The 10,947-nt window shown below is 51.4% G+C and overlaps 1 protein-coding gene and 1 non-coding gene across 4 annotated transcripts in view; one reads left to right on the top strand and one right to left on the bottom strand.

Annotated features, from left to right (window-relative positions):
- Nucleotides 1-1,595: 1,595 nt before the first annotated feature.
- Nucleotides 1,596-10,947, top strand: part of CTNNBIP1 (catenin beta interacting protein 1) — a 45,635-nt gene continuing 36,283 nt past the window's right edge. For 2 of the 3 annotated variants that reach the window (XM_081489351.1, XM_081489352.1), the window contains exon 1: nt 1,596-1,788. The gene's annotated coding sequence lies outside the window, so the exon portion shown is untranslated. Of the gene's footprint in view, nt 1,835-10,947 lie in introns of all 3 variants that reach the window. The other variant, XM_081489353.1, reaches the window with a different exon arrangement.
- On the bottom strand, nt 6,673-6,745 carry TRNAE-CUC (transfer RNA glutamic acid (anticodon CUC)). Its single transcript has one exon. It is a non-coding gene; the product is annotated as a tRNA-Glu (tRNA).

Genomic DNA, 10,947 nt, shown 5'->3' with positions numbered 1-10,947 from the left:
ATGATTTTGATAAAATTAAAATATTCCTCAATTGTAAGTAAAAAAAAGTTATTAAATCAAAAGTAATATGGACATTAGAGAATATAACAGAAAAAAAAAAGTATCTTGTATCCTTCTTGCATAGGGAAGGGGAAGAAAAATGAGGGAGGTGGAAGAGGATGGGACAGAAAAGGAGCAGAAAGGCGGGGGAAAGCCTTTCTGTAAGGCCTCTAAAACCGTGGTTAGTGTCGCCCTACGCAATTGTTAAGTTAAATGTTGAAAGTGAGATCACGCTTGAAGACACGCGTCCCTTTAAAAGGGAAGCTGGGTGTTCAGAGCAATTCGCATTTTGCCTAAAGGAGGCTGTTTATACTCTCTCCACAGCAGATCGAGTCAAATTTTATATAGCAACATTTTAACCAAGGGCATCGAGTCAAACTTTCTATAGCAACATTTTAACCAAGGGCACCTTCTCTACCCGCCCCCCCCCAATGCTGCTGCTGCTGCTGCTGCTGCTGCTAAGTCGCTTCAGTCGTGTCCGACTCTGTGCGACCCCATGGACGGCAGCTCACCAGGCTCCGCCGTCCGTAGGATTCTCCAGGCAAGAATACTGGAGTGGGTTGCCATTTCCTTCTCCAGTGCATGAAAGGGAAAAGTGAAAGTGAAGTTGCTCAGTCGTGTCCGACTCGTAGCGACCCCATGGACTGTAGCCTACCAGGCTCCTCCACCCATGGGATTTTCTAGGCAAGAGTACTGGAGTGGGGTGCCATTGCCTTCTCCGCCCCCCAATGCATTCACTATCAATACGATATTCTAAGTTTAACGGACCCACAGAGGCCCATCCCTGGGCTCTCGGGGTTCGGTGGATCCAGGTTACACAGGCCCCCAGTTCAAGAGGAGGCCTAACTGCTTCAGAGGTAGCAATATATCCAGTTCCAAGATCCAGGAACACCACGCCTCTAAATATTTTGCAACCTTGTCCATTTCAGATTTTTCAGGGGTTCTTAGTAAACGGGTCTTGCTAAGGATTCCGCTTCGTGTGGCCGTTCCCATTTTTAAACCCAGACGCATGTGTGGGAGAGGCCATTATTTTTACGGGATCACTGTGCTTCTGGAGCAGCTAGGGACATGCAGAACTGCTTTACCGCAACGCCGGCTCCATCCTTAGCCCGGGCTCCGCCCTTAGGCCGCCTCCCCCTCGGAGCCCCCGCCCCTCCTCCCTTGCCAACCCCCGCCCCGCCCCACCCCTTTGCTCTGAGAGCCTCTAGGTCCTACCCGCAACCGGGTTCCACCCGCCCATCTCGTGGCTCCGCCCCGGGGCCACTTCCCCCGCCCACTTCCGAAGGGCCCAATGAGCTTGCCCGCGCGCCCCGCAGCACCCACCTCTCAGCTGAGAGCTCCGCCCCACTGGCCCACTTAACCAATGAGAGCCACTGAGAATTCCAGGCCCTCGCCCATTTCATAGTCAGGCCGCGCCCATACGCCGGCTCTCTGCTGCCCTCCACCCCGGGGCGTTACCGTGACCGCGCCTCTGTAGCTCGCGCGGAGCCAGATGCCGCCCTCTCCGCCGGTCCCTCCCCCGGCGGCCTGGCGCCTCCTTCCCTCCCCGCCGCGGTGACTCACGGAGCGGGAGGCGGAGGCTGAGGCGGCCGCTCCCGCTGCTGCTGCTGCTGCTGCTGCTGCTGCTGCCGCCGCCGCTGCCGCTGCTGCCGTCGCGGCTGCTCGGGCTGTGCGCGTCCCGGAACAGGCCGCCGCGCGCCGCTCTCGGACCCGCAGCCCCCGCCCGCCTGGCCGGGTCGGGCGGCCCAGGTAAGCGCCGAGGCCGGCCCGCACCCGCAGCGCCCAGGCCCGCGCCGTGCCGGGGCTCGGGGAGCAGCCAGCCCTTTGTCTCCCGGGGAGGGGCCGCGGAGTGCGCCCCCGACCCGACTGGAACCCACGGGCCGGACGACCGGCACGGAGCCCTGGTCTGGGCCGGGTTTCCTGCCCCGCCTGGCCGCCGCTGCCTCCTGCCGCTCGCCGCCCCCGCCCCTGATCCCGCGGCAGACCACTATCCAGCCGTCCTCAACCTCTCCTCCCCCGGGGGTCGCCTCCACAGGTGTCCGAGCCATCCACTCTTGCTCACCCCACCGCGTCGGCGTGGTTGTCGCCGCCTATCAGCCTCAGCTCCCGCGCCTTCTTGTCTCTTTCCTCACCTGCACCCAGCTCTAGCTAGCATCCTGACTGACCCTCTGTAAAGAGCCCCCCGTATTTCCCCAAACTAAATGCTGCCAAGGTCTGGCCCCTGGGTCGCTCTTCCTCTCTGTAGTCTGGCTGAACTGTCGTATCCCCGTGAGTGTTCCTGGAAGGTGCACGTTGTAGGCACATGTCTTGCCTATATGGCGGGCATGTATCTGTGAACCTGCAAGACTGACCACTGGGAGCCCCAAACAGCACTTCTCGCCTTCTCCTCATCATCCCCACCCCAGCCACCTTCCCGTGCACCTGGTAACCAAGACACCTAGGTCTGGACACCCAGCCTCTTTTAGGCCCCACATGTCTGCCTCCCTGGTGTGCGGAACGTGTCTGAACAGTCCCTGCTGTCAGGTTAGCCCCTGGGAAGGCCCAGGAGGCCTGTGTTGGCTGCAAATCAAGAGTTTTACAAATAACGCGATGTGAGGCTTGCGTCACCTCCTGTTCGAGGATCAAGTATGCTAGTACTGTTAATTACTTTGTCTCCTGTCACTCACACAACTTAGGAAAGTGTGCCTGGCCAACTGCTGGGTAAATTGAGGCATGGGAGTGTGGCTAAGGGACCTGGAGGCAAGTCAAAGTTAGTCCTTAGGTTCTGACTCTTAGCTCCCTGCTGCAACTACAGGGCTCTAGTGTCTGGCTTTAGACTCTAAGTGATACTGATCTCTTGGGCCATTAAAGTGTCCAGAGAGACCAAGTTTCCCCTGGTTTAAAGCAGGATTTCGAATTATAAATAAAGGTGCCAGTGTGTCATTCATGGTTTCCTGGTGGAGTGAGTGGTCTTCATACATACAAGTCGCCTCCCTGGGATGGAGATTCATCCATTCAGTTATGAGCGCTGCTTATGTGGCATTCCAGGCACTGGAGTCTGGAGACATAGACCCTGCCCTCCTGTAGCTGACATTCTCAAGAGAAAAGGGTAAATAAATAAGCGGACAAAGTAAGTTTAGTAGTGGTAAGTGCTGTGAAGGTGGGAAGAACCAGTTTGGGTTTTTTTTCCCCCAAGTGCAGTTAGAAATCATTGGAGGATTTAAGCAGAGAGGTGATAAAATCTAAGTTTTGAAAGATCATGCTGGCCTCCATATGGAGATTGGATTGTAAGGAGCAGGGATGATTGCCATCATTCCCACCCTGGCCACCTTCCTTTTTCTTGCAAATGGGAACCAAGACACCTAAGTCTGGATACCCAGCCTCTTTTAGACCCCACATGTCTGCCTCTCTGGGGTGCCAAATGTGTCTGAGCAGTCCCTGCTGTCAGGTTAGCAGGGACTAACCTGGCAGGTAGAGGCAAGGATGCTAGTTGTGAGACTGACCATTGCAACTGCTGGGCAAAAGATGATGGTGGCTTGAACCAGGGTAGTGGTAGCAGAAGTAAACAGATGAAACCAGTCTGATCCCCCAGGAAGAGGCTGAGAGCAAAACTTCAGGGAACACCGACTGAGACTTAGATGTCTGGCAGAGAATTTCTAGACCTGGCTGTGCTCTGGTTTAGCTCAGCAAACCCTACTCAACACCTGTGGTGAGCCAGACGCTGTACTGGACCCTAGAGATCCTGGCGGGAACAGGGTGACTAGGTCTCCACGTTCTGACAAGGTGCTCACAGATGGATCACCCCCTCCTGAAGGGGGGAGGGTTTGTGGGCTTAAAAACCATTTCGAGGAGGAGGAGGGCAGCATGCACTGGACTTCGTTCCCACATCCAGCTGCATTATTTAAACGAGAGCATGATTGCCCTCCCACTGCTGTATGATGTTGCCCAAAGAGGTTAGGATTGATCTCATGGTGGGTGGGAGAACTGCTCAGTGGCTATGAACTTGAACCATTAACCGGAATAAAACTTGAATCTATATGCCGCTCCAAATCTGTGCTGTCAGAACAGGTTCTGAGCTAGAGGACTGCGGGGGTTATGTAGGCCAGGCCCCTCTTACGGTTGGGCACCCCTAGACCCCAGAGATTGAGTAACTGTTGTTGTTGTTTTTAATATTTATTGTGTAAAATTATTTGTTTAGCTGTGCCAGGTCTTAGTTGTGGCACTCGGGATCTTGGATCTTCTTTGCGGTACATGGGATCTTTAGCTGCAGCATACGAATTCTTAGTTGAGGCGTGAGAACTCTTAGTTGCACCATGTGGGAACTGGTTCCCTGACCAGGGGTTGAACCTGGGTCCCCTACATTGGGAGCGTGGAGTTTTAGCCTTTGGACCTAGTCCCCAAGTAACTCTTTTGAAATCCCATACCAGTCTATACGTTTGCTAATGGCACCTGTCACTTTCTACCTCTCTTTCAGCTTCACGTGCAGGTACATGACCCTAAGCTTTCTGAGGCCAGGGTCTCTATTGGACTCAGCTTTCCATCTCTCACAGCGTCTAGATCTCGTGCCCAAAGTATACTCATCAAGTACCGGTTGACCTGCCTGGGTGTTTCACAGCACGTGAAACTAGAGCCCAGGAATGCTGACCTTATCTATGTTTGTTTGTTTGTTTTTAATTTAAAAAGAAAAATGTGTTTATTTATTTATGGCTGTGCTAAGTCTTCATTGCTGCTCTGGCTTTTTCTCTAGTTGCAGTGAGCCAGGGCTACTGTCTAGCTGTGGTGCTTGGGCTTCTATTCTGGTGGCTTTTCATGTTGCAGAGCACGGGTCTAGAGCACAGCCTCAATAGTAGGGGCACATGGGCTTTGTTGCTCTGCGGCAGGTGGGATCTTCCTGGATCAGGGATTGAACCTGTGTCTCCTGCATCGTCAGGTGGATTCTTTACCACTGAGTCACCAGGGAAGCCCTGTCCATGTCCTTTCATCAGTTTCCTCTTCATCCAGAGTCTAACACAGGGATCAGCCCAGCAGTCTCCATGTCACCACGCTCACAGAGCAGGGCAGCCCTTCCTTGATGGGTCGGCTCTCGCTCCAGCCCTGCCTACAGGGAACAGCTGCTGAGGGTGCTGAGCAACTAGTTATTTGACACCCAGCAAATATGAAGCCGAGCTCTTAATCAGAGCCCGAGGTCTAAACACAGGACTAGTCCAAACACAGGACTAAACCTGGGTTTGGATCTTGGTTCTGCCATCATGAGCTTCATGACCTTTAGCAAGTAACTTAACTGCTCTGTGCCTCAGTTTCCCCATTGATAAAATATTAATATTTCCTTCATGGAGTTGTTGGGAGGATTAAATTAAGTAATACCTATTAGAGTCTTAGAACTACACTGAGCCCCTTGGTAAGGGCTTGGTTGAAGCAGTAGCTGTTATTTCACCATTATTTATTTATCTACTTCTTATCTCCCATCAGAATTTAAGCTCTTTTAAGGCAGAGATTTTTGTCTTTTTTTGGTCTACTGTTAAAAGTTTGTAGGCACTCAATAAACATTTCTTATATTGAATGGCTTATTGAGCACCTACTATGGCCAGGCACTGTTGTAGACGCTGGGGACTGAGCCAAGAACATCACCAAGATGCATGAAATTTATGTCCTAGTGGGAGAGACAGATGGTAAACAAGTACACATGTGAATAAAACAGGATGGTGAAAAGAGATGCAGGGAGAATAAAAGCAGTGAGTTGGAGAATGCCTGGGTCGTAACTGTAGCGAGCTCTGAGGAGGTAACTTTGATGTTTTTTTTTTAATGTATTTTTATTTATTTATTTGGCTGCACCGCATCTTGGTCGCAGCATGCAGGATCTTTGGTTGTGGCATGCAAACTCTTAGTTGCGGCCTGTGGGATCTAGTTCCCTGACCAGCTGCCCTGCGTTGGAAGCACAGAGTCTTAGCCACTGGAGCATCAGGCAAGTCCCTAAGGACGTAATTTTGAGTGGAGACCCAGCTGATGGGCAAAGGGCAGCAGAAGCAACAAGCCCAAGGAAGCTGGAGTGGGCTGAGTGAGGAGCTGGCGGGAGTTAGATCTGTAGCCACGGTAAGGAGTTTGGATTTTACTCTTTAATTCTGAACAGGGGGAAATCACTGTGTGGAAACTTTTCCTGGGGGTCCACCCCAGGAGAGAGAGCCAGACACTAGGAAGAGCAGTGAGCATGCTCTCCTTGCCCTGCTTTTGGAAAGCTTTTGGAAGTCAGCAGCGTTGCATCTATTCCCTTCAGGTTTCTCACGTCTCTGGCTTAGATAGCTGGGAGGCGTGGGAGCCATCAGCTAGGTTAACAAAGGTCCAGGTGTGCATGTCTGCGTGTCCTGCAAATTCCCTCAAGCCATCTTTTCATTCTGAGAATGTAGGTAATGGGTAAACATTTCTTGAGTTGAGTGAATGAGCATCGCCAGCTCTTAGCGTCTTGTCCTGTACAGTGGCATGTACTATGTTTTCTGCTTCTCTCTGCATCAGCAAAAGCTTCTTACGGTGGTCGTGACTCTGGTGTAACCTTGGAGTTCTACTGCTGCTCTTATGTGCATCAGGGACCCACACACAACTATTTGTCACAGTCTTTTTTTTTTTGTGGCTGTGCCACGCAGCTTGTGGGATCTTAGTTAGTTCCCTGACCAGGGATTGAACCCAGGCCCTCGGCAGTGAGAATGCAGAGTCCTAACCACTGGACCACCAGGAAATTCCATGTCACAGTGTCTTTGTTGGAAGTGTATCAAAACTGACTGGGCAGCTTTCCTCCCCCACACCATCCCCCATTTCTCTTCCAGTCTCTTGCTGAGTACCACCAGGCCACAATGTCACCTCTGAACACCTCCTGTTTGGTTATTTGATCTACAGTCCTGTACATCACTTGATCCAGGAGTACAGTGGTACCTAGAAAGCAGTCTTTAGCCTGGGGTGAGCAGAGTTGAGAAGCTCAGCAGAGCACTCAGAAATGGTGTTTCAAAGCCAGGAGTTCAGCTCACCAGGAATCCAGAGTTGGCCTCTGGAGACTGAGGGCAGTTGGCCAGCCTTTCAGATCCTTACTCAGGCATCCACTTGTCTGTCAGTGTCCGAGAGGCCATCTGCTCTGCTAACCTTGAGAGGCCGACATGAGTCAGAAGGAATCAAATAGGACTTCTGTGTTGCAAGTCCCTCTCAGGAACCTGGTATATTTCATCGGCAGACTGAGACTTGCCTGTCAGTCACATGTCATCTGTGGCCTTGTAGAAACTAAACCTGGAGTTGGTGCCACCTTTTTCCCATGTAACTGAGGTTTTTTTTTTATTATTATGAGAGTGTTATGTACTCATTTAGAAAATGAGGAAATGAATGATAATGACATTTTATATACATTTTCTCATTTCATCCTCACTGTTAATTTCTGAGGTAAGTAGCGTTATTACTGTTTTATGCATTCAGAAGCTGAGGCCTGGAAAGGTTAGGTAAGTTGTCTGAGGTCACGCTGGTCAGAAAACAGAGTCAAGACTCAAGCTCAATTGATGGCACTCCCATGTGTGAGCTCTGGGCCTCCTATCAGATGCTGTGTTTCTGCAGAAACAACAGAGAAGAAAAAACATCTCCCTTAAGCCCAGCGTGGGTGACATTGTGGGGAGGCCAGAGTTAGTGCACTGGAGGCTGCTGCAGAGTTTGAATCCTACGCCTCTTTCCCCCATTTCATCTGACCTTGGGCAAGCTAATTAACCTCCGTTTGCCTTACTTTCCTCCATCATAAATGGAGATAATGATACTTGTGCCTTTGTAGCTCCCAGGACCATTATGATGTTTGAGCCAAAGTGCTTTTGAACTTCTTTTATGAAAGGGCACGGAGCCCCAACTGCTATTATACTAGGTTGTTAAAGACTGATTATGCCCTGATCCTCCACAAAGCCTTTTCAGGAGGAAGACAACAGTCCCTGGAGGGAAAGGTGTCCTTCCATGGTGGGTATCGCTGGGCCAAACATCGTTTTCCTCCTTCTGAAGTTTCTTAAGGGCTGAAGGTCATGAATGTTTCTCCATTTCTTATTTTAAAAAACAATTTTATTTACTTATTTATTTTTGGCTGTGCTGCTGCTCGGGCTTTCTCTAGTTGTGGCAGCCAGGGGCTGTTCTTCGCTGTGGTGCACGAGCTTTTCATTGTGGTGGTTTCTCTTGTTGCTGAGCTCAGGCTCTAGGATGAGCAGGCTCAGTAGTTGCGGCTCACAGGCTCCAGAGCGCGGGCTCAGTAGTTGTGGTAACAAGGGCTTAGTTGCTCGAAGGCAAGTGGATATTCCTGGGCCAGGGATCAGACCTGTGTCTTCTGCAGGCAGATTCTTAACCACTGGGCCACCAGGGAAATCTGTGTTTCTCCATTTCTCATGTCCATGTTGTACTGTAGATGCTTCTGTAAGCAGGTGTGTAAACTGCTGCTCATAACAGGATGGAAGACTGCTGATGGCGGAGCAGAGAAGGGGTTTACAAGGCTTGGTTTCTGATCCCCGCTGTGATGTCTTTGTAATGTCAACCAAGAGCACGGAGATACCAAGAAGTGATGACTGTCTTCCACTGGTCCTTTTTTTTTTTTCTTCTTCCTTCTAATGGCCCCTTTTTCAATTAATAAATATTTACTGAAATTTTATTATGATCTGGGCCCCATGGCAGGTACTGGGAGTACTGTGGAGAACAGGGTAAAAATAGTTCTTATCATACAGAGCTTATAGTCTAGGGCCAAGAGGTTTATTATCTAGTTGGAGCCATGTGAATAAAGCAAGAACGTGTTGGTGAGAGTGTCTAGAACTCTTGGGAGTAGTAGTGGGGGCAGTCAGGACATAATTTCCAGATGTCCCCATCGGCCCCAAGGGTACCTGCCTTGGGCGGATGTTAAGATGGAGGTTGTGCGTGGCATCCCAGAAGAGCACAGGAAGAGTTAGGAGATTAGGGTCCTTGCATGTTGCACTTGGCAAAAACTGCTCATGTGGGCATCTACAGAAACAATTAGCACCTTGGTTAGTGAGAACTATGTTTCTTCTTAAAGCCTTAACCCTTTGTCACTTGGGTTCAAGTCAGGAGGAGTGATCATGGTGATGAGCTCTTGCCAGAGTTTTTGTTTTGAAGTGATACCATCAATCTGGTGCCTGTCTTTTCTTTTTTTTCTTCCGCTGCACTGGGTCTTCATTGTTGCGTGCAGGCTTAGTTGCTCCAAGGAATGTGAGATCTTAGTTCCGCAACCAGGGATTGAACCTGCGTCCCCTACATTGCAAGGCAGAGTCTCAACCACCGGCCAACCAGGAAAGTCCTCAGTGCCTTTTCTTGTGCAAAGTCCATCAGACCTTGGCTCTCCAGAATCCTCTCCCTGCCTGCCAGGCCTCCCTCTGCCAACTTTGGAACGCAGGCTTACGACTGCAGGCAGGCTGTGGGGCTGGCTGCATCAGTGGTCTCGTCATGAAGCCAGGGACACCTGTGTCTGTGAGCCCCATTGGGGGTCAGTATATGTAGAGTGGGGTAGAGGAGGGTCGTTCTTCCCCAAGTCTGCCCAGCTCCAGGCCTCGCGTTCCCTCCAAAGAGCCCAGTCAGGGAGGCCCGGCAGGTCCTAGAAAAGCACCCAGTGTTCGTCCACTCACCCTCGGGCAGGAGCTGCAGTAGAGAGGATTCAAGGCTGGCAGAGGCGCTTGCCCACATTCATAGAGCGAGGAAGGTGCCAGGATGGGGCTATGCTCCTGGGTGATGTTTGTTCCCCCAGCCCCCTTGGTGTCACTGCCCCCCTGGTGCCAACCAGCTGCCGCTTCAGTCCAGAGGACCTCAGAACCATCGGCATCTGAGCAGGAGGAAATGGCCGGCCTGGTGAGGAGACCAGGCCACTCTGTGCCCCTGGACTTGTTCACATGTGGTCGGAGCCCACAGTGACGCCAGTTCAGCTGGGAGAATGTGACCCGCTTCCATCTCCCCTCCCACATGGAGGGCTGGGTGGGAGGCTTTGGGAAACCAGTTCCAATTAAGGCTTTTTCAGGCCTGAGCATCTCCTGAGTATCCAGCCCACATGTTTCCTGCTGTTGGAATCCTGTGGTCCGTGTCCCTGAACTGAACAACAACTCCCAAACAGATGAAGTTACCACCTTCGCATTCTTCAGTTCTGACTTCTGCAAGCTGGTGGGGGGCCGTGGGGGGCGGTTTGCTTCCTTCAGGGGTCGGGTCCCTTTTGGATTCAGACACCTTTCACAGTGTGGGCCCCACCCATGTTCTTCTTGCTAAATCACCGAGTGAACCAGGGACTCAGTTTCCAAGGAGATGGGTTAGCCTTGACCTCCCTGCCCTGACCAAGGCCTCCCAGCCTCCTGCCCCAGGCAGCCCTGGCTTCTGACAGATCCATCCTGACCCTTGTCCTTGCAGAATGTTCTTCTGCTGCAGGAAGGTAAACTAAAACGGGTTTTGGACCCTCTAGATTTCTTCCATTCTCTCCAAGGAGAGGGCATTTGAATGATTTTCCATTTAAAATTTTGTGTTTCTCATGCAGGAGGGAGTGGGGGATGGAGGAATGTGATTTAAATACATAGAACCATAGGTGCTGTCAACAAGATCCAGAGATTTTAAAGGTGATAGTTCTGAGCCCCTGATCCAGTCTTGCTAAGGCAGGAACAGAAGGTGATAGAGAAATCGCCATGCTCAGGCCCACTAGGCTATGATCTCAGACCTGTGGGAGCATCGTTCCTGAGCATATGCTCTATGGCCAGTCACTGAAGTGGCAGGAAGATGGGGTGCTGGTAATTTGTAGGGGGAACAGAGTGGAGCCTACAGGCTAGTAAGCTGGCTTGAGGTGGTGGTGGGGCTTCTCCAGGGCCCTGGCTCTACTTCTCTGAAGATTACGGTGGGACATGGTGGAGCAGAGTCCTTCATCCCTCCCTGAGGGAAGCTGCCCGCTGCCACCTG

The sequence above is a fragment of the Giraffa tippelskirchi genome, chromosome 5, assembly GCF_054371585.1.
Source record: "Giraffa tippelskirchi isolate mGirTip1 chromosome 5, T2T-mGirTip1v1.2.pri, whole genome shotgun sequence".
NCBI lineage: Eukaryota > Metazoa > Chordata > Mammalia > Artiodactyla > Giraffidae > Giraffa > Giraffa tippelskirchi.
Note: the sequence above shows the minus strand (reverse complement) of the source record. Positions and strands in the feature narration are given on the sequence as shown.